This window comes from Ranitomeya variabilis, chromosome 1 (assembly GCF_051348905.1).
Source record: "Ranitomeya variabilis isolate aRanVar5 chromosome 1, aRanVar5.hap1, whole genome shotgun sequence".
NCBI lineage: Eukaryota > Metazoa > Chordata > Amphibia > Anura > Dendrobatidae > Ranitomeya > Ranitomeya variabilis.
Window position 1 is genome coordinate 385606406 of NC_135232.1, and position 27116 is coordinate 385633521.

General features: G+C 46.5%; 1 protein-coding gene across 2 annotated transcripts in view; it reads right to left on the reverse strand.

Moving 5' to 3' along the window:
- The window catches only part of GDA (guanine deaminase), a 216219-nt gene extending 194729 nt beyond the window's left edge, over positions 1 to 21490 (reverse strand). Inside the window, exon 1 of one of the 2 annotated variants that reach the window (XM_077249047.1) lies at positions 21357 to 21490. The gene's annotated coding sequence lies outside the window, so the exon portion shown is untranslated. The remainder of the gene's footprint in view (positions 1 to 21356) is intronic. The other variant, XM_077249048.1, reaches the window with a different exon arrangement.
- Positions 21491 to 27116: the final 5626 nt, after the last annotated feature.

Here is a 27116-nt window from a genome sequence, read left to right on the forward strand (position 1 = left end):
CGGGAAGGGGTTAAACACATTGCTGGTTCCGGCCTACTAACGGTGTCTGCCCCTGCCTGGTGTTGCCCTCAACTGAATAAAGCTGAGCTTCAACCTTCTGGCTCTCATTAAGTGTTTTTTAAAAAACAAAATGGTGGTTCCGGCCTACTAACGGTGTCTGCCCCTGCCTGGTGTTGCCCTCAACTGAATAAAGCTGAGCTTCAACCTTCTGGCTCTCATTAAGTGTTTTTTAAAAAACAAAATGGTGGTTAGGGCCTACTAACGGCTTCTGCCCCTCCCTGGTGTTGCCCTCAACTGAATAAAGCTGAGCTTCTACCTTCCGGCTCTGATTAACTGCTGTTTTTAAACACATTGCTGGTTCCGGCCTACTAACGGTGTCTGCCCCTGCCTGGTGTTGCCCTCAACTGAATAAAGCTGAGCTTCAACCTTCTGGCTCTCATTAAGTGTTTTTTAAAAAACAAAATGGTGGTTAGGGCCTACTAACGGCTTCTGCCCCTCCCTGGTGTTGCCCTCAACTGAATAAAGCTGAGCTTCTACCTTCCGGCTCTGATTAACTGCTGTTTTTAAACACATTGCTGGTTCCGGCCTACTAACGGTGTCTGCCCCTGCCTGGTGTTGCCCTCAACTGAATAAAGCTGAGCTTCAACCTTCTGGCTCTCATTAAGTGTTTTTTAAAAAACAAAATGGTGGTTAGGGCCTACTAACGGCTTCTGCCCCTCCCTGGTGTTGCCCTCAACTGAATAAAGCTGAGCTTCTACCTTCCGGCTCTGATTAACTGCTGTTTTTAAACACATTGCTGGTTCCGGCCTACTAACGGTGTCTGCCCCTGCCTGGTGTTGCCCTCAACTGAATAAAGCTGAGCTTCAACCTTCTGGCTCTCATTAAGTGTTTTTTAAAAAACAAAATGGTGGTTCCGGCCTACTAACGGTGTCTGCCCCTGCCTGGTGTTGCCCTCAACTGAATAAAGCTGAGCTTCAACCTTCTGGCTCTCATTAAGTGTTTTTTAAAAAACAAAATGGTGGTTAGGGCCTACTAACGGCTTCTGTCCCTCCCTGGTGTTGCCCTCAACTGAATAAAGCGGAGCTTCTACCTTCCGGCTCTGATTAACTGCTGTTTTTAAACACATTGCTGGTTCCGGCCTACTAACGGTGTCTGCCCCTGCCTGGTGTTGCCCTCAACTGAATAAAGCTGAGCTTCAACCTTCTGGCTCTCATTAAGTGTTTTTTAAAAAACAAAATGGTGGTTAGGGCCTACTAACGGCTTCTGTCCCTCCCTGGTGTTGCCCTCAACTGAATAAAGCTGAGCTTCTACCTTCCGGCTCTGATTAACTGCTGTTTTTAAACACATTGCTGGTTCCGGCCTACTAACGGTGTCTGCCCCTGCCTGGTGTTGCCCTCAACTGAATAAAGCTGAGCTTCAACCTTCTGGCTCTCATTAAGTGTTTTTTAAAAAACAAAATGGTGGTTAGGGCCTACTAACGGCTTCTGCCCCTCCCTGGTGTTGCCCTCAACTGAATAAAGCTGAGCTTCTACCTTCCGGCTCTGATTAACTGCTGTTTTTAAACACATTGCTGGTTCCGGCCTACTAACGGTGTCTGCCCCTGCCTGGTGTTGCCCTCAACTGAATAAAGCTGAGCTTCAACCTTCTGGCTCTCATTAAGTGTTTTTTAAAAAACAAAATGGTGGTTAGGGCCTACTAACGGCTTCTGTCCCTCCCTGGTGTTGCCCTCAACTGAATAAAGCTGAGCTTCTACCTTCCGGCTCTCATTAACTGCTGTTTTTAAACACATTGCTGGTTCCGGCCTACTAACGGTGTCTGCCCCTGCCTGGTGTTGCCCTCAACTGAATAAAGCTGAGCTTCAACCTTCTGGCTCTCATTAAGTGTTTTTTAAAAAACAAAATGGTGGTTAGGGCCTACTAACGGCTTCTGCCCCTCCCTGGTGTTGCCCTCAACTGAATAAAGCTGAGCTTCTACCTTCCGGCTCTGATTAACTGCTGTTTTTAAACACATTGCTGGTTCCGGCCTACTAACGGTGTCTGCCCCTGCCTGGTGTTGCCCTCAACTGAATAAAGCTGAGCTTCAACCTTCTGGCTCTCATTAAGTGTTTTTTAAAAAACAAAATGGTGGTTAGGGCCTACTAACGGCTTCTGTCCCTCCCTGGTGTTGCCCTCAACTGAATAAAGCTGAGCTTCTACCTTCCGGCTCTGATTAACTGCTGTTTTTAAACACATTGCTGGTTCCGGCCTACTAACGGTGTCTGCCCCTGCCTGGTGTTGCCCTCAACTGAATAAAGCTGAGCTTCAACCTTCTGGCTCTCATTAAGTGTTTTTTAAAAAACAAAATGGTGGTTCCGGCCTACTAATGGTGTCTGCCCCTGCCTGGTGTTGCCCTCAACTGAATAAAGCTGAGCTTCAACCTTCTGGCTCTCATTAAGTGTTTTTTAAAAAACAAAATGGTGGTTAGGGCCTACTAACGGCTTCTGTCCCTCCCTGGTGTTGCCCTCAACTGAATAAAGCTGAGCTTCTACCTTCCGGCTCTGATTAACTGCTGTTTTTAAACACATTGCTGGTTCCGGCCTACTAACGGCTTCTGCCCCTGCCTGGTGTTGCCCTCAACTGAATAAAGCTGAGCTTCAACCTTCTGGCTCTCATTAAGTGTTTTTTAAAAAACAAAATGGTGGTTAGGGCCTACTAACGGTGTCTGCCCCTCCCTGGTGTTGTCCTCAACTGAACAAAGCTGAGCTTCCACATTCTGGCTTTCGGCCTATACTATCAGATATTAAACTGCATTTGGCCTACTAGTGTGGTTAGGCCCTTGAAACAGTGTCTGCTGCTCTTGGGTTTGCTACTCCACTGAACAAAGCAATGCCGCCTGTTTAGTCCTGTTACCAATTTTGATCTGCATTTAGCCTACTTTATTCTTTGGCCCTATATCTGTTTCCTCATCATCCTGCCCATTGCCCAGCCACTGCTAGATGAGTCTGCTGGTACATTGACCTAGACCACTACATTCCCCTTGTACTCTACACAGCCAGAATCTGACCCTGCTGAAAGTAAGGTTCCCCTTCCCGCATATTATACCACCTTACACAGGGACAAAGAGGAAGGTGCAGATGAAAGTGCAGGTTCCTTCATCAGGTGGGGGGGCATACTCGTTGGCGACGTCACTGGCACAGGGCCACTCAGAGTACGCAAAAGTGTCGCTGCTGGTGGGAGGCGCCCCCGCCATGCAAACACACCGCCGTACTTTGAGGGGCCCTGTGCCAGTGCCAATGCGAACGAGTGGGCCCCCCCTGCTTGCTCAGGATCACAGCACTTGCAACGTTGAAATACTTACCTCTCCCTGCTCCACCGCCATGACGTAGTCCATGTTTCCTGGGCCCACTAAAACCTTGAACCAGCCCTACCCCCACAACTTTTGCCAAATGACCCCCAATTTCCAGTGCCCAACTATTATTATAAAGTTAATTAAGATTGACAAGCTTCAGAAAACAAGAATGGATGTTTTTGGCAGTAAAATGTGCACTGTAGGTGTTTTCCTGGCCTCCACTCACTGCCGGCTATGCTTCCCCATTGACTTGCATTGGGTTTCGTGTTTCGGTCGATCCCCGACTTTTAGCGATAATCGGCCGACTTCACTCGACTCGACTCTGGACTAAATCGGGTTTCACAAAACCAGACTCGATCTTAAAAAAATGAAAGTCGCTCAACCCTAGTGATGACACAGAAATGGAACTTGTGAATAAGTCATGAGCTTCATGTAAGTACTGTGCTATTTGCTGATATCAAATTCTATGGCGATACAATTTATTAACTGATGCATATAATGTGATTTGTCTGGCCTACAAGTTCCTACTCACATTATCTTTCACACAAGTAGCTTCTTTTTCCACCCTGAAGTTCATCAAGAGCCGTCTAAGGAACTCAATGTCCTAGGAGCATTTGAATTCTTTCATGCTGATGGCAACAGAGAAGGAAATTCTTATGAATCTTAATGTGGATATTGTAATCAAAAGAGTTGCGGAAAAGAGTGAAGTTCTGGAAAAACTTCTCACTCCTTAAAAGAAACTATAGTCCTGCTCAGAAGTTTTGCAAGAAAAGCAACTTGCACCTATTGTGTTAGGCTACTTTCACACATCAGGCTTTTTGTTTCAGGCTAAATTCGGCTCTTTAGAGAAAAACCGGAACCGGATAAAATAAAAACCGTAACTGTTTTTTCCCCCATTGACTTGTATTAGTGCCGGACCGCGCCGCATTGCCCAGCGTTCCTTCCATTTTTTTCCGGATCCGGCTAAAATTCCGATTCCGGTATCTGGAAAAAACATCTACTGCAACGTTTTTTGTATCCGGCGAAAAAGCCTGAAGCGCCGGCGCTTCCGGCTGTTTGCTACAATGAAAGCCTATGCGAGCCGGAATAATCTAGATAGGCTAGCCGGATCCGTGAAAAAAAAACGGATCCGTCGCATCAGTTTTTCAAAATATGCGCCGGATCCAGTTTTTCCAACATTTGCCGGATTTAGCCTGACACTGAAAACCTGATGTTTGAAAGTAGCCTTATACTGGTGATTTGCTGAAAAGTAGTTTTGTTTTAATGGCTTGACCAGTTCAAGTATAAATTAGGCATAATTGGTTGATGCATTATAGTTTTTGGCAAGAAAAGTGAAAATATACCAAAGTAAATGAACCTAAGGACTTAATTTTCATTGTACTAAACAATTATTTACAGTGGGGAAAAAAGTATTTAGTCAGCCACCAATTATGCAAGATCTCCCACTTAAAAGATGAGAAAAAAAATCCAGAAAAACACCTTTTCTGATTTGGCAAGATTTATTTTGCAAATTATGGTGGAAACTAAGTATTTGGTCCCCTAAAAACATGCAAGATTTCTGGCTCTTGCAGACCTGTAACTTCTTCTTTAAGAGACTCCTCTGTCCTCCTCTCATTACCTGAAGCAATGGCACCTGTTTGAACTTGTTATCAGTATAAAAGACACCTGTCCACAACCTCAAACAGTCACACTCCAAACTCCACTCTGGTGAAGACCAAAGAGCTGTCGAAGGACACCAGAAACAAAATTGTAGCCCTGCACCAGGCTGGGAAGACTGAATCTGCAATAGGCAAGCAGCTTGGTGTGATGAAATCAATTGTGGGAGCAATAATAAGCAAATGGAAGACATATATGAGAACTCGAGTAGTGGACCCTCTGGGTTGCGGCTTCAGAGCCCCCGAGGATGAGCGGACCAGATAGCACCACCCCCTGTACAGGGAGTGTTTGGGGCAGGACCAAGGAGGGTGAAGCCGCAACTGCCGGAGCCAAAGGGACAACTGTGGGCTGAACCAAGGAAGGACAGCAGACGGGAGAGAGACGGAGCCACTGAGGTGACCCGAACAGCAGAGACACAGGACGGACAGAGTACTGACCAGTATGGTGAAAAGACACATTTGGCAGGGAACGACAGGAACACAGGACTGGTAGATACGTCAGGAACACAGGATTGGCAGGGATGGCAGGAACACAGGACTGGCAGGGACGGCAGGAACACAGGACTGGTAGGCACGGCAGGAACACAGGACTGGTAGGCACAGCAGGAAAACAGGACTGGTAGGCACGGCAGGAACATAGGACTGGCAGGTACGGCAGGAACACAGGACTGGCAAGTACGGCAGGAACACAGAACTGGCAGGTACGGCAGGAACACAGGACTGGCAGGGATGGCAAACAGAGACAAGTCAAGACTGAGTCAAAGCGGGAGGAGAAGAGACTGGAGCCAAAGAACCTAAGGTGACGCCAGCAAGGAGCCAGTGAACGCAATAGACGCAAAGGCATCTTACCTGGACAGATGCTGGGAAGAAGTACCCGATGGGCGCCGCCATATTGGGGGTGGAGCCACCGGGTCACGACCTCCCAGAAGCCATAGCGGTGAAAGGAGCGCATCTGCGCATGCGCGGACCGCAAAAAGGACGAGTGCCCGAGAAGCCAGAGGAAGGAGAGCGAGCAGGAGCATCGGGAGCGCGCCGACCGGACAGGTAAGTATTAGGAGGCATAACAACATAAAAGACCACTGATAATCTCCCTCAATCTGGGGCTCCATGTAAGATCTCACCCCGTGGGGTCAAAATGATCACATGAACGATGAGCAAAAATCCCAAAACCACACGGGGGACCTAGTAAATGACCTGCATAGAGCTGGGACCTCTGTAACAAAGGCTACATCAGTAACACACTACGCCACCAGGGACTCAGATCCTGCAGTGCCAGACATGTCCCCCTGCTTAAGCCAGTACATGTCCGGGCCCATCTGAAGTTTGCTAGAGAGCATTTGGATTATCCAGAAGAATATTGGAAGAATGTCATATGGTCTGATGAAACCAAAGTAGAACTGCTTGGTAGAAACAAAACTCGTTGTGTTTGGAGGAGACAGAATGCTGAGTTGCATCCAAAGAATACCATACCTACTGTGAAGCATGGGGATGGCAACATCATGCTTTGGGTCTGTTTCTCTGCAAAGGGACAAGAACGACTGATCCGTGTACATGAAAGAATGAATGGGGCCTTGTATCGTGAGATTTTGAGTGCAAACCTCCTTCTATCAGCAAGGTCATTGAAGATGAGAACGTCGATGGGTCTTTCAGCATGATAATGATAACAATCACACTGCCAGGGCAGCGAAGGAGTGGCTTCGTAAGAAGCATATGAAGGTCCTGGAGTGGCTTAGCCAGTCTCCAGCTCTCAACCTCTGTGTTGCCCAGTGACAGTCCCAAAACATCACTGCTCTAGAGGAAATCTGCATGGAGGAATGGGCCAACATACCACCAACAGTGTGTGCCTACCTTGTGAAGACTTACAGAAAACGTTTGACCTCTGTCATTGCCAACAAAGGATATTTGACTCATAGTTGTGGTCTACCTATAACCTAAATTACAGGCCTCTCTCATCTTTTTAAGTGGGAGAACTTGCAGAGTTGGTGGATGACTAAATACTTTTTTACCCCACTGTATATGTTTCAATTATATCAAATATAAAAATAAGCACTCAGTTAAGAAACGCAGAAAACACTTTTCTGTGACTTTCTCTTACAAGATCTGTGGCACCAGGGCCTGTTCCTGAAAATTCTAGAGAGCTGAATAGGAGGAAAGACCTATGATGTCATCAAAAGCTCTTACTCAGAGAACTGCTGCAGTGGAATCGTGAAGGGGAGATGAAAGTCTTATTTCCAGCAAAGCAGCGGATTCAAACAGGTCTGCAGCCTAAGTCCAAATCTCTTTAACATTTACACCCCAACTGCTCTGGAATCCTCTGCAGCACCAGGTCTCACACTTCATAATGCCCAGGTGAAATTCCTGCTGTATACAGATGACCTACTGCTGCTGTCACCACCCGAGAAAGGTCTCCAAAACAACCTGCAAATCTTGGAGAAATTCAGCTCCACATGGGCATTACCCATCAACCCAAAGGAATTCAACATCACGGTGTTCCATAGTAGAAGGACAAGATTAGCACCCTTCATTTGTGCTAAATAACTGGGCATTCTTACAGGAATGGACAAATACACCTACGTGGGCCTGGAAATTCACCAGTCATTGAGCTTCAAACAAGCCATAGAGACCCTGAAGGAAAAGGCCTACAAAATCTATGCCATCAGAAGGAAATTCTACCATGTGAAACCGCCAGTGAGTGTCAGGCTAAACATCTTCGATGCCATCATCGCCTGTTGTGAATTCTGCTCTTGGGCTCCCTCCGGTGGTTGTTGGTGGTAGTGCAGTTGTCTTGGGGTTGTAATCCTGGGCAGGTGTTTCTGCTGATTTCAGCTCTATTAGGTATTTAGGTGTGCAGGATCCATGAGTCCTCGCCAGTTTTCCATTGTACTTGGAGGGATTGCATCTCTCTCTGGCTCCTCATGCCCTGCTGACAATTCACCTAAGATAAGTGTCTGTTTTTTTGTCTCTGTGCACACATGCAGCGTGCTTTGCAATTCAGTGCAATTCATTGTGTTTTTGTCCAGCTTAGACTTTGTTTGGATTTTTCAGTCATGCTGGATTCTCAGGAGATGCAGATATACTTTCTATGTCTTTAGTTAGATGTAGCATATTTGTATTATCTGCTGTGGATATTTTTAGGATTTTAATACTGACCGCTTAGAATTCTGTCCTATCCTTTTCTGTTTAGCTAGAAGTGCCTCTTTTGCTAAATCCTGTTTTTCTGCCTGCGTGTGTTTTTCCTCTTATACTCACAGTCAATATTTGTGGGGGGCTGCCTATCCTCTGGGGTTCTGCTCTGAGGCAAGATAGAATTCCCATTTCCATCTATAGGGGTATTTAGTCCTCCGGCTGTGTCGAGGTGTCTAGGACGTGTTAGGTACATCCCACGGCTACTTCAAGTTGCGGTGTTAGTTTAGGGTTTGCGGTCAGTACAGGTACCACCTACTCCTGAGAAAGTCTCTCATGCGGCTCCAAGGTCACCGGATCATAACAATCGCCCCAATCCTGCAGTATAGTGGCGAAGTCTGGTGCCCTCACACAAACCCAGACTGGTCAAGGTGGGATTCCAGCCCAACAGAAATATTCCACCTTCTCCAGGTCCATCAGAGAACTTCCAACAGAGCCTGTCTGGCTGAGTTGGACAGATTTCCTCTACTCATAAATGGGAGGATGTCCCCGGTCTTAAACTTCAATTTTCGTGGTTATATCTGCATGCCATGAATTTTAAATATTTTAGTTCTGCACTGATTGTTACTTACACCAGCAAAGAAATCATTTTAGGAGTTTGTGAAGCTAGATACTCTACACTTCCACTGTTATTTCTTGCGTCCATGCAGAAATACATCCCCTGTTCGGAATCAAAAAGAAACCTAATGCTGATGAGCTGGATTCTTTTGTGTTAGATTCCCTCTACATCTAGCAGTTTGGAAGAGGGTGCTGTCATTCCAGGTTCACCTACATAGTAGCAGTCTGAGCTCCCATCATCATAAAGCCCCTCTACATGTAGGTGGTCCACATGTACCAGGACCACCAAAACAGTTCACCCAAACCCAACCTAACTGAAATACCAATCACAGCAGCCTGACAAAAAACAGAATCAGGAAGATACTAGACGAAGACTAAGATAGATGTGTCAGTGATTGGAGGAACAGTTTCATCACCTCACAGAAACTGACCATGAACCTGAGTCTACAGAGAAACTACTGACTGGTCCCATATCTGGAGAAGCACCCACACCCCAGAAACCACCAGATCATGAGCCGATATTGACTTGGCATTGAATCTAGCCAGCATAGTAAGAACTAAAAGCCCAGGGAGGATGAACTGTGCCAACACTGTGATCTGGAGGCCCTGGAGGATGAGAACCACTTCTTGTTACACTGTACTACTCAGCAGTGAGGGACACTCACTTCAGGAGACTCTCCTATCTCTTCACGGATTTCAGGTCCATGATGGAGGTATAAAAAACATATATCTTGCTGGGGAAAAAGAAAGCATGATGGAGATAGCAGGATGTGAGCACATGCCATAGGCTGCAACAAAGAGAGCTATGATATGCCATGCCCTGGTTGTGCCCCATCCATCATTCCTACAGTCCCCTTCCTTCATCCCACAGTCCCTATCCTTATTCTCTTATTCTTATTCTATTCTTATTCTCAGTGGTGTAACTACAAAGTTATGGGCCCCGGTGCGAACTTTCAAATGGGGCCCCCCATACCAAAATATATAGGTGAATTAGAAATGGCGACACACGCAAACGTCATCTGCGTTATTATACATGCACCATTACAGAATTAGTCGTGGACTGGGTTCACAAGAGTGAAGTTCACGGTTTGTATACAGACCACAACCTCCAGCCTTGCGGAGGGTATCCCGATCCAAACTCACACACTCTTGTGTCTACGGTAATAAGCTCCTGTAAACCCAGCCTGACAGGGACGACCCCTTATATATGGAAGTGTGCCCCTCTAAACCCTGCAATCACATGGTGGGGAAAGTCACATCCTGACAAGTAATACTGCCAATTCTCCAACCATAAGTTGTGCATTTCCAGAGCTGGAAAATGGGTGTTCAATACTAAAACACATCAACTATGGTTCCCGTCCCGCCTCAAGGAAGTATGGCAGACAGGTGTGATAAGACTATTAGAAAAACTACTGCCACACACACGGCTGTACATACTGGCGGAAGTGTGAGGGCATTAGTGCCCGTGTATGGACATGTCAGAAGCTAGAGAGAAGAAAGCTTGGTCCCTCTTAGCTTATGGCAATGTTTTACCTCAGCTCACATTTGGGCCATACCATTGTAAATGAGGTAGACACGTTTACCCACTGACCGTACTGTTCATAAAGAACTGCTGTCTACACTTTAGTTGCCCACAGTATATAGTCAGTGTGGGGATGTGAGCTACAGAACAACACGGGGCGATGACTCTGCTACCTGAACCCTTCAGCTGCCCTGCAATATGCAGGGAGTAAAACCAGTACAAAGTATGGCAGCCTCCCTGTAGAGTTGTCCAGGGCGGCGCTGGGACAAAAAAGCAGCCCTGCCACACAAACTCCAACAGCCTACATACAGTACTATAAAACTCCCCCACACTCGATCAGTGGATTTTGCTATACTGCATTGTGCCCTTCAACAGTCCTCTTAAAGGTGTTATTTGAAGAGCACCTGACAGAATCTGGAGCTATGTGTATGGCTATAATATGTGTTCTGTGGCTATGGGGGATCATTATGGGATGTCTGCAGCTAGCCAGACTCTGCTCCATTATGCATATGGCTATAATATGTGCTCTGTGGCTATGGGGGATCATTATGGGATGTCTGCAGCTAGCCAGACTCTGCTCCATTATGCATATGGCTATAATATGTGCTCTGTGGCTATGGGGGATCATTATGGGATGTCTGCAGCTAGCCAGACTCTGCTCCATTATGCATAAGGCTATAATATGTGCTCTGTGGCTATGGGGGATCATTATGGGATGGCCGCACCCAGCCGGAAATCTGCATCCCATGAATTGGTGCACGGGTCCCACACCTCTAATCTCCTGCCCACAGAGTACATGACATGTGCACTCCATACCTCCCAACTTTTGAAGAAGGGAAAGAGGGACAAAGTTTGTGGCGTGCGTAGCGGGCCCTGGCAAATTTTAGGCCACGCCTCTGGCCACACCCATTTCACAACTAATCACACCCAAATCCACGTCCCAGCCACACCCATTTAGCACTGCTGATCACACTGTTTCATAAACAATAATTATATACAGAAAAAATATGGCCACACAGTGCTCCATACTGTATAATGGCTACACATAGGGCTCCATACTGTATAATGGCCACACATAGTGCTCCATACTGAATAATGGCCACACAGTGCTCCATACAGTATAATGGCCACACATAGTGCTCCATACTGTATAATGGCCACACATGATGCTCCACACTGCATAATGGCCACACATGATGCTCCACACTGTATAATGGCCACACATAGTGCTCCATACTGTATAATGGCCACACATAGTGCTCCATACTGTATAATGGCCACACATGATTATCCACACTGTATAATGGCCACACATGATGCTCCATACGGTATAATGGCCCCACATGATGCTCCATACTGTATAATGGCCCCACATGATGCTCCATACTGTATAATGGCCACACGGTGCTCCATACTGTATAATGACCATACATGATGCTCCACATTGTATAATGGCCACACATGATGCTACATACTGTATAATGGCCCCACATGATGCTCCATACTGTATAATGGCCCCACATGATGCTCCATACTGTATAATGGCCCTACATGATGCTCCATACTGTATAATGACCGCACAGTGCTCCATACTGTATAATGGCCATACATGATGCTCCACATTGTATAATGGCCACACATGATGCTCCATACTGTATAATGGCCCCACATGATGCTCCTTACTGTATAATGGCCCCATATGATGCTCCATACTGTATAACGGCCACACATAGTGCTCCATACTGTATAATGGCCACACATGATGCTCCATACTGTATAATGGCCACACATAGTGCAACATACTGTATAATGGGCAGACATAGTGCTCCATACTGTATAATGGCCACATAGTGCTCCATACTGTATAATGGCCACACAGTGCTCTATACTGTATAATGGCCACACACAATGCTCCATACAGTATAATAGCCACATAGTGCTCCATACTGTATAATGGCCACACAGTGCTCCATACTGTATAATGGCCACACAGTGCTCCATACAGTATAATGGCCACACATAGTGCTCCATACTGTATAATGACCACACATAGTGCTCCATACTGTATAATGGCCACACATAGTGCTCCATATTGCATAATGGTCACACATGATGCTCCATACTGTATTATGGCCACACAGTGCTCCATACTGTATAATGGCCACACATAGTGCTCCATACTGAATAATGGCCACACAGTGCTCCATACAGTATAATGGCCACACATAGTGCTCCATACTGTATAATGGCCCCACATGATGCTCCATACTGTATAATGGCCACACATGATGCTCCACACTGTATAATGGCCACACATGATGCTCCATACTGTATAATGGCCCCACATGATGCTCCATACTGTATAATGGCCCCACATGATGCTCCATACTGTATAATGACCACACAGTGCTCCATACTGTATAATGGCCATACATGATGCTCCACATTGTATAATGGCCACACATGATGCTCCATACTGTATAATGGCCCCACATGATGCTCCATACTGTATAATGGCCCCATATGATGCTCCATACTGTATAACGGAAACACATAGTGCTCCATACTGTATAATGGCCACACAGTGCTCCATACTGTATAATGGCCACACATGATGCTCCATACTGTATAATGGCCCCACATGGTGCTCTATACTGTATAATGGCCACACATAGTGCTCCATACTGTATAATGGCCACACATATTGCGTACAGTATAATGGCCACACCTAGTTACTCCTACACATGCGGCTGAGCTCCGTGCACCTTGCACACACGGCTCCACTCCGTACACCTCATACACACGTGGCTCCACTCCATACACCTTGTACACACACGGCTCTGCTCCGTACACCTTGTACACACGCGGCTCTGCTCTGTACACCTCATACACATGCGGCTCTGTTCCGTATACCTAGTACACATGCGTCTCCGCTTCATACACCTCATAGACACACACGACTCCGCTCCATTCACCTTGCACACGGTTCCAATCCATACACCTCGTACACACCCAGCTCCGCTCCTTACACCTCATACACACACGGCTCCACTCTGTACACCTCGTACACACATGGCTCCGCTCTGTACACCTTGTACACACACGGCTCCGCTCCATGCACCTTGCACACACCCAGCTCCGCTCCATACACCTCATAGACACACACGACTCCGCTCCATACACCTTGCACACACGGCTCCACTCCGTACACCTCGTACACACCCAGCTCTGCTCCGTACACCTCGTACACACGGCTCCGCTCCATACACCTTGCACACACCCAGTTCCGCTCCGTACACCTCATACACACATGGCTCCGCTCCATACACCTTGCACACACCCAGCTCCGCTCCGTACACCCAGTACACACATGGCTCCACTCTATACACCTTGCTCACACCCAGTTCCACTCTGTACACCTCGTACACACATGGCTCCGCTCTGTACACTTCGTACACACACGGCTCCACTCAGTACACCTCGTACACACACGGCTCCAGTCAGTACACCTCGTACACACACGGCTCCGCTCTGTACACCTCATACACACACGGCTCAGCTCCATACACCTTGCACACACCCAGTTCCACTCCGTACACACCCCAGCTCCGCTCTGTACACTGCGTACACGCACGACTCCGCTCCATACACCTTGCACACACCCAGTTCCGCTCTGTACACCTCGTACACACATGGCTCTGCTCTGTACACTTTGTACACACACTGCTCCACTCAGTACACCTCGTACACACACGGCTCCGCTCTGTACACCTCGTACACACACGGCTCAGCTCCATACACCTTGCACACACCCAGTTCCGCTCCGTACACCTCGTACACACGGCTCCGCTCCATACACCTTGCACACACCCAGCTCCGCTCCGTACACCTCGTACACACACGGCTCCGCTCCATACACCTTGCACACACCCAGTTCCGCTCTGTACACCTCATACACACACGGCTCTGCTCTGTACACCTCGTACACACATGGCTCCGCTCCATACACCTCGTACACATGGCTCCGCTCCGTACACCTCGTACACACCCAGCTCCGCTCCATACACCTTGCACACACAGCTTCCGCTCTGTACACCTCGTACACACATGGCTCTGCTACATCCACACAAACCACCCCTGACCCCACACAAAAGCTTACCCTCGTCCAGCACCATGACAACCAGCAGAGTCCTGCAATACACGGAGGCCCTTGATCATGTGACTCCTGACTCCTCCCCTCCTGTGACCTCATCACAGGTCCTGTGCGCACAGAGCAGCGGCAGCCATAATTGTGGTGTGCGGCTCTCTGCGGTGGAGGGGCTCTGCTGCGGGGACAAGCGCAGTCCCACCCGTGATCGCGCATGCACTGAGAAAGTGCACACGCACCAGGGCCTGTACAGAAGATTTAAAGGGCCGATGGCCCATTTTGTAGCTCAGAGTGCTTACGGGTCCGCCCAGTCTCTGCTGGACTGGGCGGGCCCCTAAGCACTCCGGGCCCCGTCGCAGCTGCGACCCCTGCGACCGGGGTAGTTATGCTGCTGTTCCTACAGTCCCCTCCCTTCATCCCACAGGCCCTATCCTTATTCTCTTATTCTATTTCAGGGGCGGATTATCAGAGGGTCAATATGGGCGGTAGCCCAGGGCCCAGTGGCCTGGGGGGGCCCTGGGCCACCGCAGATTGACCCTCTGATAATCCGCCGGAGTGTGACTGAATGCCCGGCCCGCCGGCATTTATGTGCCCCGCCCGCCAGACCCGGTGGGCAGAGAGAGGGGGTCCGCATCGGGCCCCTTCTCATCTGCTCACCGGGCCCCTTCCGGCGCTGCGGCGCTTTCCTATTGACGTGCGTGCGTGCGCGCGCGTGCACCCGCACCTCAATAGTTAACAACAGCCGCCAACCAGCCAATTGGAGGCTGGCAGCTGAAGTCGGCCGCAGCTCACACATCGCCGGCGTCTGACGTCATTGTCAGTCGCCGGCGAGTGTGCGCTGCTGGAGGGAGCTCGCCGCGTGGAGCGCTGGTAAGGTGAGGAGACTGTTTTTTGTTTTTTTTTTCGTTTTTTTTTTTTATAAGCTAACGGTGGACTGTGGACACATTGGGGGCAATGCTGTAGACACTGGGGCAATGCTGGAGACACTAGGGCAGATTGCTGGAGACACTGGGGCGATGCTGGAGACACTGGGGCAATGCTGGAGATACTGGGGCAGATTGCTGGAGACACTGGGGCAGATTGCTGGAGACACTGGGGCAGATTGCTGGAGACACTGGGGCAGATTGCTGGAGACACTGGGGCAATGCTGGAGACACTGGGGCAATGCTGGAGACACTGGGGAAGATTGCTGGACACACTGGGGGCAATGCTGGAGACACTGGGGCAGATTGCTGGAGACACTGGGGCAATGCTGGAGACACTGGGGCAATGATGGAGACACTGGGGCAGATTGCTTTAGACACGGGGGCAGATTGCTGTAGACACTGGGGCAGATTGCTGTAGACACTGGGGGCAATGCTGGAGACACTGGGGCAGATTGCTGGAGACACTGGGGCAGATTGCTGTAGACACTGGGGCAGATTGCTGTAGACACTGGGGCAGATTGCTGTAGACACTGGGGTGTTATGACCCCAATGGCGAGGGTCTCAGAAATATCAGCAAGTCTGCGAAGTACAAAAATCCAGCTCATAGGGCAGTGGTAACTGGGTTGACCATATATCTACTCCTAACGCCAACACTAGAAGTAGCCGGGGAACATGCCTACGTTGGTCGCTATATGTCTCGCGCCAGCCGGAGAGCTAACTACCCCTAGAAGAGGAAAACAAAGACCTCTCTTGCCTCCAGAGAAAGGACCCCAAAAGTAAGATACAAGCCCCCCACAAATAATAACGGTGAGGTAAGAGGAAATGACAAACACAGGGATGAACTAGGTTTAGCAAAGAGAGGCCCACTTACTAATAGCAGAATGTAGTAAGATAACTTATATGGTCAACAAAAACCCTATCAAAAATCCACACTGGAGATTCAAGAACCCCCGAACCGTCTAACGGCCCGGGGGGAGAACACCAGCCACCCTAGAGCTTCCAGCAAGGTCAGGATACAGATTATATACAAGCTGGACAGAAATGCAAACAAAAACAAAATAGCAAAAAGCAAGAAAGCGGACTTAGCTTAATCAAACAGGAACCAGGATCAGTAGACAAGAGCACTACAGATTAGCTCTGATATCAACGTTGCCAGGCATTGAACTGAAGGTCCAGGGAGCTTATATAGCAACACCCCTGACCTAACGACCCAGGTGAGCATACAAGGGATGAATGACATACCCAGAGTCAAATCACTAGTAGCCACTAGAGGGAGCCAAAAGGTAAATTCACAACACTGGGGGCAATGCTGTAGACACTGGGGCAGATTGCTGGAGACACTGGGGCAATGCTGGAGACACTGGGTCAGATTGCTGTAGACACTGGGGCAGATTGCTGTAAACACTGGGGCAGATTGCTGTAGACACTGGGGCAGATTGCTGTAGACACTGGGGCAGATTGCTGGAGACACTGGGGCAATGCTGGAGACACTGGGGCAATGCTGGAGACACGGGCAATGCTGGAGACACTGGGGCAGATTGCTTTAGACATGGGGGCAGATTGCTGTAGACACTGGGGCAGATTGCTGTAGACACTGGGGGCAATGCTGGAGACACTGGGGCAGATTGCTGGAGACACTGGGGCAGATTGCTGGAGACACTGGGGCAGATTGCTGTAGACACTGGGGCAGATTGCTGTAGACACTGGGGGCAATGCTGTAGACACTGGGGCAGATTGCTGGAGACACTGGGGCAATGCTGGAGACACTGGGTCAGATTGCTGTAGACACTGGGGCAGATTGCTGTAAACAGTGGGGCAGATTGCTGTAGACACTGGGGCAGATTGCTGTAGACACTGGGGCAGATTGCTGTAGACACTGGGGCAGATTGCTGGAGACACTGGGGCAATGCTGGAGACACTGGGGCAATGCTGGAGACACGGGCAATGCTGGAGACACTGGGGCAGATTGCTGGACACACTGGGGCAATGCTCGAGGACACACTGGGGCAGATTGCTGGACACACTGGGGCAATGCTGGAGGACACACTGGGGCAGATTGCTGGAGACACTGGGGCAATGCTAGAGACACTGGGGCAGATTGCTGGACATACTGGGGCAGATTGCTGGACACACTGGGGGTAATATGCTGGAGACAATGGGGCAGATTGCTGGACACACTGGGGGCAATGCTGGACAATTGGACATACTGGGGCAGATTGCAGGACACACTGGTGGTAATATGCTGGACACACTGGGGCAATATGCTGGACATACTGGGGCAGATTGTTGAACACACTGTCTGGGGGCAATATGCTGGAGTCAGACACTGGGGCAGATTGCTGGAGACACTGTCTGGGGGCAATGCTGGACACACTGGGGCAGATTGCTGGTTACTGGGGCAATATGCTGGACATACTGGGGCAGATTGCTGGACACACTGGGGGTAATATGCTGGACACACTGGGGCAGATTGCTGGACACACTGGGGGCAGGACTGGAGGCATGGGCAGAATGTAGACACGGGGCAGAATGAAAGACATGGGGCAGGATTGGATCATGGGGCAGGATGGATACGATGGAGACAGATGGGGCAGGATGGGGAGATCACATGGGGTAGAATGGATACTCATGAGTGCAGGATGGGAGAACATATGGCTGGGGCCAGGAATTAGATACATGGGGCCAGGGTGGGGAATATTATTACCATAGGGGCTAATTAAGGGATATTATTACTGCAGTGATGTATTTATTTTATTTTTTGAGTATACTGTTTTAAATGGGGGGGCGGTCCTGTTACTGTGCAGAGTGACTCTATATCGCCTTTTTTTCTCCATGTGTAATGTAGAAGTTGTGAAAAATTAAGTAATGTGTTCTGCAAGCAGAGCTCGAGATAACTGTTATTTCCTGCAGAAACGAGTCCTGGCTGGAAGAAATGATGGCGGTCTGTGCTGGATGAAAGATGAAGGACTTCACCTAGAGACGTCATTGGTGAGTCAGTGTTACCTATACATTGACACTATACTATATACAGAGCTCCTATGTACAATGTCACCAGTGATCACTGTATTACCTATACACTATATACAGAGCTCCTGTGTATAATGTCACCAGTGATCTCTGTATTACCTCTACACAGACACTGCATACTAAGTATAGATCTCCTGTGAATACTGGCACTTATGGTGATAGTATTGTGGGTTTTTTTTAATTATTACTGATCAGTATTGTAGTATTCAGTCACTATGTGGTGGTAATATGTGGTCTGGAAATGGTGTGGTATTTGTCCCTTGAATGTGCTATTTGGTCACCAAGTGGTGGTAATATGTGGTCTTGACATGGTGCGGTGGTATTTGTTCCTTGTATGTGATATTATTCGATCACTGTGTTTGTAATTTGTGGTCTGGTCATGGAGCGGTGGTATTTGTTCCTTGTATGTGATATTATTGGTCAAAATATACCTAAATTGTATTGCAGATTTTAACAAATATTTAATAGGTTACAGTAGAGTAGGGCCCGGCCATTTTTCTGGAATAATCTGGTTCGGGTATAATATGACACCCCCCCCCCCCCGTCACATGACCCCCCCCCCCCCGTCACATGACCCCCCCCCCCCCCCCGTCACATGACCCCCGTCACATGACCGGGGGGGCCCACAGTGTCTGAACAGCCCGGGGCCCTGGCTACCCTTAATCCACCCCTGATTCTTATTCTCAACTGTGCACATGCTTTGGCAAAGCTAATGTAATTTGAATATACTAGTTATACTATAATTACATCTGCTTCACAGTTTTTTGTAATCATTGTTTTTCTAATCTCTGTCCCTCAAAATATCGGACTAATTTCAAATGAACTAAGTACAAATAGCAAAAGCAGGTATTAATGTGCTTTGTACCATACTGCCACCTAGTGTGCAACATTTAAAATGCAGCAAAGAAGTACATTTTTCCTAGTGCCATGCTTAAATAAATGGAATACTTTTGTCATCATTGGGTCTAAAAGTATTCACATAGATTTTTCTGGCTAACACAATGCAACAATATAATTTGTTGATGTACATACATGGAATGCAGAAGAATAACTAGAATGTACCTGTCACAAAGCTAACTTTTAGAGTTTGTTGACACATTTCACAATTGCCAGAAAATGCATCTGTAAAATTTGGAGCAGAATGCAGTAGCATCCAAGTGGATGAGATCTGAACAAATCTCCTACATGCAAATTAGGAAATTTGAGTCCTCTGTGAGAGTCCCCTGACTGGAGGTCTAAGGTCGCAATCTTGGAGGAGGTAATTTTATCTCTAGCAGGATGGCACCGCCGGCGCCTGCGTAGTAGCAGATTTTTTTAGTAATTTATGGATACCATCAAAGAAAAGAATTAAAGACAATTTATAGATGCGATCATGCTGCAGTGCAGGCTCAGCCTAAGGGATTTTTTTTCAATATATATTTATAATATTCATTATGTAATCTAGGGGGCAGGTCAGTGAGGGATCAGTGACCTGTCAGAAGCCATACACCTGAATACCTAATCAGAGCACCACATGAAGACCCCCCTACAGCCTGTGCCCCGGAGCACGAGCATATCATTAACTCAAAACTGAAAATAAAGATTAAAAAAGAACCACAAGACAGATTTCATCACCCAAAGTATCATTTTAATCAGTATAAAAGTTCAAACCTGACACTTTGTGTAGGTTACTCAACACAATCCTGCTGACAGTTTCTCTTTAACCCCTTTCTGACGTCGGGCGTAATAGTGCGCCGATGTCAAACTCCCCCCTGTTTGATGTGGGCTCCGGCGCTGAGCCCACACCTTTCTGGGCACATGACAGCTGATCTGTACAGATGACGTGTGCCCACAACAGTTAAGAGCACGCTGGAATTCCTGCCCATTGGTGACCCCACATGATTGCGGGTTACCAATGGGTTGGCATGACTACCAGAAGTCTCCAGCAGACCTCTGTGGTTGTTACTGCCGGATTGCTATGAGCACCGCCCAGCGATAGGGACCCACTAAGAGATTCGCTGTGAAGTGGCAGTGCGCTTCTTACAGTCTGATGAGAATGATAAACTAAGAACCTCATGTTCAGTTATTTATATTTTTGCCTAGCAGCATTAGATCAATGTATGATTTTTGGAGGTACGGTCCATGCTCTTTTTTTTTGTTTGTTTTCTTCTGGCTCTACCATGAAGACCATATTTGTGTAGGTGTTTCTGAACAGTAGAGCAATGTACCACAACTTCAAAGTCTGATAGATCTTTCAGAAGGTCTTTTGCAGTCAAGTGGGGGTTCTGATTTGCCTCTCTAGCAATCCTACGAGCAACTCTCACTGACATTTTGCTTGGTCTTCCAGACCTTATCTTGACCTTCATTGTTCCTGGTAATTGCCATTTCCTAATTACATTTCAAACTGAGGAAAGGGAAACTTGAAAGCGCTTTGCTATCGTCTTATAGCCTTCTACTGCTTTGTGGGCCTCCAACATTTTCATTTCAAGAGAGCTAAGCTACTTAGAAGAACATATGGCTGCTGTTTTTGGCACAAGGTTAGAGGAGGCTGGGTTTTTATAAAGCTGTGAAATTTGCATCACATTGTCTTTCCTAATGATGATAGTGAACAAGTTATAACCCTAACAGGCTAATTAAGGTCTTAAACCTTGGTAAAAGTGATCTGAGCACACACATTTCCAAGGGTGCCCCAACTTTTGCAACAGTCCATTTTCCTTTTTGTAATTTTTAAAATGTAATAAATGACAATATATTTTTTTCTTTTTGCCTAAAATATAAAGGAAATGTGTGATATCTTTAACTTTAGCCTTTTTAGACACCTGTTATAACCAATAGATACCGCGCTTGAGGATACATAAAAAGAGAGAACTAGAAACAATTTAAGAAACAAATAGCCCAAAGAGACCCCAAGTGTATTCCAAGTGATGTAATACCACTACAGCCAGTAACAAACAATCAATCCATCAAAAACCCCTAAACTGTCCACATAGTGTGCTTAAATTCATAACAGGTGCCAATATCCATCAGCTTACCTCTATTATGATGGATGTTGCTGTATTTGGGGCAGTGCTGGATGCCTGTTCACCTGCCTGGTGTATGCACCCGGGGCTGCGACGCTGTCTGTATCGGGTGATAGAACGCAGTACTAGTCCAGGGAAGCTCCAGCCGGTAGCGTTCCCTGGATACCACGTGAAACAAAAAAGATGGCCGATAGGCTCCTCCTACTAGTGACGTCACTAGTAGGAGGAGCCTATCAGCCATCCATCATAATAGAGGTAAGCTGATGGATATTGGCATCTGTTATGAATTTAAGCACACTATGTGGACAGTTTAGGGGTTTTTGATGGATTGATTGTTTGTTACTGGCTGTAGTGGTATTACATCACTTGGAATACACTTGGGGTCTCTTTGGGCTATTTGTTTCTTAAATACCCCATTCTAGTTCTCTCTTTTTATGTATCATCAAGCGCGGTATCTATTGGATATAACAGTTGTATATTGATATACAGGGCGGCACTACCCTGGTTGATTCCAGCAGCTGAGGATTGGCAGATTTAGGGTGAGCGCCAGTGTGACTATTAACCTTTTTAGACACCATTTCATCTTAATTTTGACCAGGGGTGCCCAAACTTTTACATGCCACTTTATGCTACACTTGTTAGGGCAATCAGTCTATCTGATGATTATCATTTTTGTACCTTAATTTAGTCACATTTTTAATATTATATTTTCTTTTGCATTTTCTGCACATTACTATTTTTGCTGCATTTCCACTTTTGTAGATATAAAATAACCCCTTTCCGACCTTAGTCGTATCCACACATCCAGGTCACCTGGTACTTATTGACCTTGGACATATGGATACATCATATCTTTAATGCAGCACCAAACCGCAGTCGCGGTGATACCATTAAAATTCTGGTGCCATCATGGAGCTGGGTACATGGAGTCAACGCCTCCCCACAACTACGATCACTGTGATTGTCTGTTCAATTCTGAACAGCCAATCGCAGCGCTTCTCAGTGTTTCACGCAATCAGATTGCCTGAAATACTGATGTCCATCCTAGGATCGGTGCTGAAAGAGCACCGATCATAGGCTGGTGTCTAGCAATGCCAGGATCACCAGGGTCAGCACTGATTGGTGCGATCGACGATGACACACACCAATCAGAGCGAACAGATGCGCTGTGACCAGTAAGAGATCACCCTGTACAAGTCCGAAGCTAGACAGAGGATGGTCAGGGCGGTGACTCTGTCCATCTGTGCACTGTGCTGGGCCTTGTGATGCGACAGAAGTCTGTGACATCATAGAGCCTGCTGCTGCCTGTTCTCCTGTTCCTGCTGAAGGAAGTAGTAAGAAGAGTTCATGATCCCTGATCCTTGCCTGATCTCTCCTCATCCACCCCAACCCCCCTCTCCTCCCTTTCCCCCCTTGTACTCCTGTTTCCCCTCCCCAGCCCCCCTCGTCGCTGATCAGTACTTGATCACTTGATTTTTGGCAGTTTTTTTCTTTTTTGTACATCCTGCAGTGGCCGAGCACTGATCAGTAATGCAAATCACTGATCAACATCCCTGCTCGCTGTTTTCCAGGACTTTTTTTTCCCTGTCCATTTTTCTCCACCTCTCCTTTGCACCACCTCTGTGTGTGCAGTCAGCAGCTGCCAAGCTTTGATCAGTGACATACATCACTGATCCGCACTCTTGTTCGCTGTTTTCCACAACTTTTTTTTAAGTAACTATCCCCCTCTTTGCACCACTCCGTGTGTGCGTCCTACAGTCGCTGAGCAGCTGATTAGACGTACACCACTGATTACCACCAGCGCTCATTTTTGGCAAGGACTTTTTTCCTGTCTAGTTTTTTTATCCCCTTTTTGCACCACATCCGTGCATCCATCCTATAGCTGTCGAGTGCTGATTACTGATGCACATCACTGACTGTCTTCAGTTGCTTCTTTTTTTTATTTAGTAAAAAGAAAAAAGTTTACACCACGCACAAACACACACACAAATAAAATTTGGCACTCACACAAACATCACATAAGTTAAAAAATGTCCTGCTCGTCCCAAACCCTGTATTCAGCAGAGGAGGCATACATTTAATTTCCTCCGACACTGACAGTGAGGGAGAGGATTCCACCTTCCTTTATTTTTCCTCCTCATACTCTTCCTTTAGTAATACTGAACCACCACGTAGATACCCCAGGACAGAAACCTGTCACCAGCGCCCACCATTTCTGACCCTGTATGGATCTCACCCCCCTACCCCAGAAAAAACTATGAGCCACTAATTGCTGATTTTGTGGTGGAATCAGGAATCAAATTTGACACCACCAGCATCACAGAAATAGACTTTTTCAAAGTTTTTCTCTGAGGATTTTGTAAATCTCATGGTTGGTCAAACAAATATGTTCTCCTAGCAATTTTTGTCACAAAACAGCCCATCATCATTTTCTAACTGGACTCCTGTATATGCAGCAGAAAGTATGACGTTTTGGGGCCTGGTCCTTCACATGGGGCTACTGAAGAATCCAGAACTTCGGCAATATTGGAGTGTTGACGTTTTGTATAACACCACTATTTCGAAAGGCCCTAATCTTTGGAGATCAGGAAGGAGTGGGCCCCAGTACATCCGGAACTGATGGTGCTCGTATCATACCAGGCCTCTCAGGGGGAGGTCCCCCAAATCCCAAAAAATGAAGGTCACAAAAGAGGTGCCAAGTGTGTTACCGAAGGGAGATTCACAAGGACAAAAGAATGCTTCAGACTGTACCACACATCCATGGGCTGTTAAATTCATTTCTGACTTTCACAACTCATGTATGCCAACCTGATGAACACTACACAACTCACGTATGCCAACCTGACGTACACTACAAGACTCACAATAGCCAACCTGAAGAACACTACACAATTCACGTATACCAACCTTATGCACTGTACACAACTTACGTATGTCACTAGATTATAAAATTCACATACCAGGAAACAGATCAGTTCAAAAATGAAGTCATTTGTGGGGCATTTCTAATGTTTAGGCATATCAGGGGGTCTTCAAACGTGGCATGACAGACATTCCATCAAAAGTCTGCATTCCAAAACATCACTCCTTCCCTTCCGAGCCCCTACATGTGCCCTAACTGTTTCTCCCACATATGCAGTATCAGCGTACTAAGGAGAAATTGCACAACAACTTTTGGGGTCCAATTTCTCCTGTTACCCTTGTGAAACTAAAAAAAAATTAATCGGCCATGTTTGGAGCTCTGGGAGTCTGAGCTCTCAGCTGAGCTTGATTAACCACTCCTATTCCCTTTATAATCTGGGTCGTGATTGAAACACATTGTCAGAGCTAGCTTATGCTGCATGGCTAGGAGGAGAGATGTTTTGATGGTTATATGAGGAGTTTGGAGGAGTTATCTGTGACTGTTGCGTTGGTTTGTAAGTGTGATAAATCCTTTTTGTTGCACTGATGGCATATCATAGCAACAAAATATATCTTTAAGAGATAATAACCCTTTAATGTTACTGTATCATCTTGTAAAATATATAAAGCAAAATAAAGGTAAGCCTATGGTATATTCTTTTCAATCCCCTCTCCACAATCTTATTTGCTATGATGGTTATTTTTTCCATTTTCAGCATCTTCCTCACAGAGTAGATTTTTTTTTTACTCTATTCAAGCACATATTGCAAGCACAAAGAGCAATTCAGGATATGATTAATAGAAATCTTACTCTTGGCTGGTCTAGACAGAAAAGAGCTCTTAATTTGTTCTTGCACTGAGAATCCTTTGTACATCAAAATACATGCAAGGCTTCTAATTATCCCCTCAGCTTTCAGCCATGGCAGGAACATGCCAAAATTGGACCATTTGAAAGATTTAGGGGATTAATTGGTCTCTAATTAACTGATATTTATTTAGAAGGCATATACATATGCTGCATTGAAAAATGGATGATGAATGCAACAGTGAAATGAAAAAATAGGCCAGCTGTGCTCCTGTTTAGAGGGCTATTGCACACAGGTAGATGGGCAGTTCACATAAGGACAGTGTACAGGCACTTTTCTGCAACTTTACTCTTTTTTGCCTGACGTAACCAGCTGCCATATACATCCTGAAAGCTCATTGTGTCCATTTCCAGGTCTTACAGGACTGAAGTTCTTCCTGTACAAATGGAAAGGATCCAAATGCAATTCATCCGAAGCACTAAGCATATACAGTACATCGGAAAGGAAGTGTTATCATTCATTCATTCATATACATCATCTTTGTGTGATGTATTTTCTTGGCATGAGCTGGTGGTAGCATGCGAGGGGCAGGGACCTGTAAGGTGAGCGTTTGTCTGTTATTCCATAGCATTCTAGAGCTTTTGCAAACAATGGTCACTAAGCCCTCACAAACTTACTGTCACTATTCGGTTGGTGCTATGTACACTAGTGAGGTGGATCAGTTTCTTTATCATTAAAGGGTAACATCTGTATTATAAAATTGCAGGAAGGTAGCCCAGAATGAAGACTCAGTGCCGGATCTGGGGAGGACAAGTAAAGCACAGTTTGTTTTAAAATTGACTAAACCCAGGGGAGAGGGGTTTTCAGAAACAAGAACATGGTTTTAATTCATCAACAAAATTGCATCTGCCTCCTACATTACTATGACATTTATTACTTATTTTTAAGATAGGTCATCAATATCAGATCGGTGGAGATCCGACTCTCAGTACCCTCACCAATCAGGTCATCAATGTCAGATTGGTGGGGGTCCGACTCTCAGCACCCTCAACACTCAGGTCATCAATATCAGATTGGTGGGGTCAGACTCTCAGTACCCTCAACACTCAGGTCATCAATATCAGATTGGTGGGGTCCGACTCTCAGTACCCTCAACACTCAGGTCATCAATATCAGATCGGTAGGGTTCTGCCGCGGGCAACTCCACCAATCAGCTATCAAAAGCTCCGCCAAAGGCTGAATGTAAGCCAGGGATGGAACAGAACACTTTTGCTCTTTCACACAATTTAGTGGACCACTTCTGGGTACTGCAGGTTAGCCTGTTAATTTGAATAGGCTTTATCATAGTAGTGGACATTTGCTTTAATAGCATCACATAGTGTATATAATGTAATTCCACAAGTCCCTCCTGCCAGCACTGAAAATCTCTGTTGGATACAAGGCCACTGTCTGGTCACAGTAAGGCTACGTTTTCACGATGAGTTTTTGGTGATTTTTTTATGCTGTGTATTTCCGAAAAAAATGCAAGTAACTTATTTTACTTTAGGGGTGCAGAAATTATGAGCAGATTGTGAGTTGCTGGCTTATAGAATATAGGTGTAATTACAGCAGATTCAACGACTCTGTTCCAGCACCACCGTGGTGCCTAGCCAAGATACTTTAGCTATGCTGCAAGATGCTAACTGTTCCATACAACATAGTTGTACTGTATATGGAGAATATTGTGTTGTAATAGTCTTATTTTGCACACAAAAACTGCTCTTTTAAAAAAGAACTTTTAAGCTGCTGCTCTATATACTGTATGTTGATTAGGTAGGACTAGTATGTATTACTTCTCCAGACTAGTAATGCGTGTCACGGTAGGACTCCTGGAACTGTCACACAAACGTCTGATGTAGGGTCAGTCCTACAATAATAGAGATTGTCCACCATAACCAGGGGGACCTAATGAAAGGATCCGAGACAGGATAAATTTCAGGGAAGCTGCGCCCACTGGACTAGTCCTGTCTCATTAGCATAAACCAAGCAGCAAGTTAAAATAACTTTTTAAAAAGATACCTACATT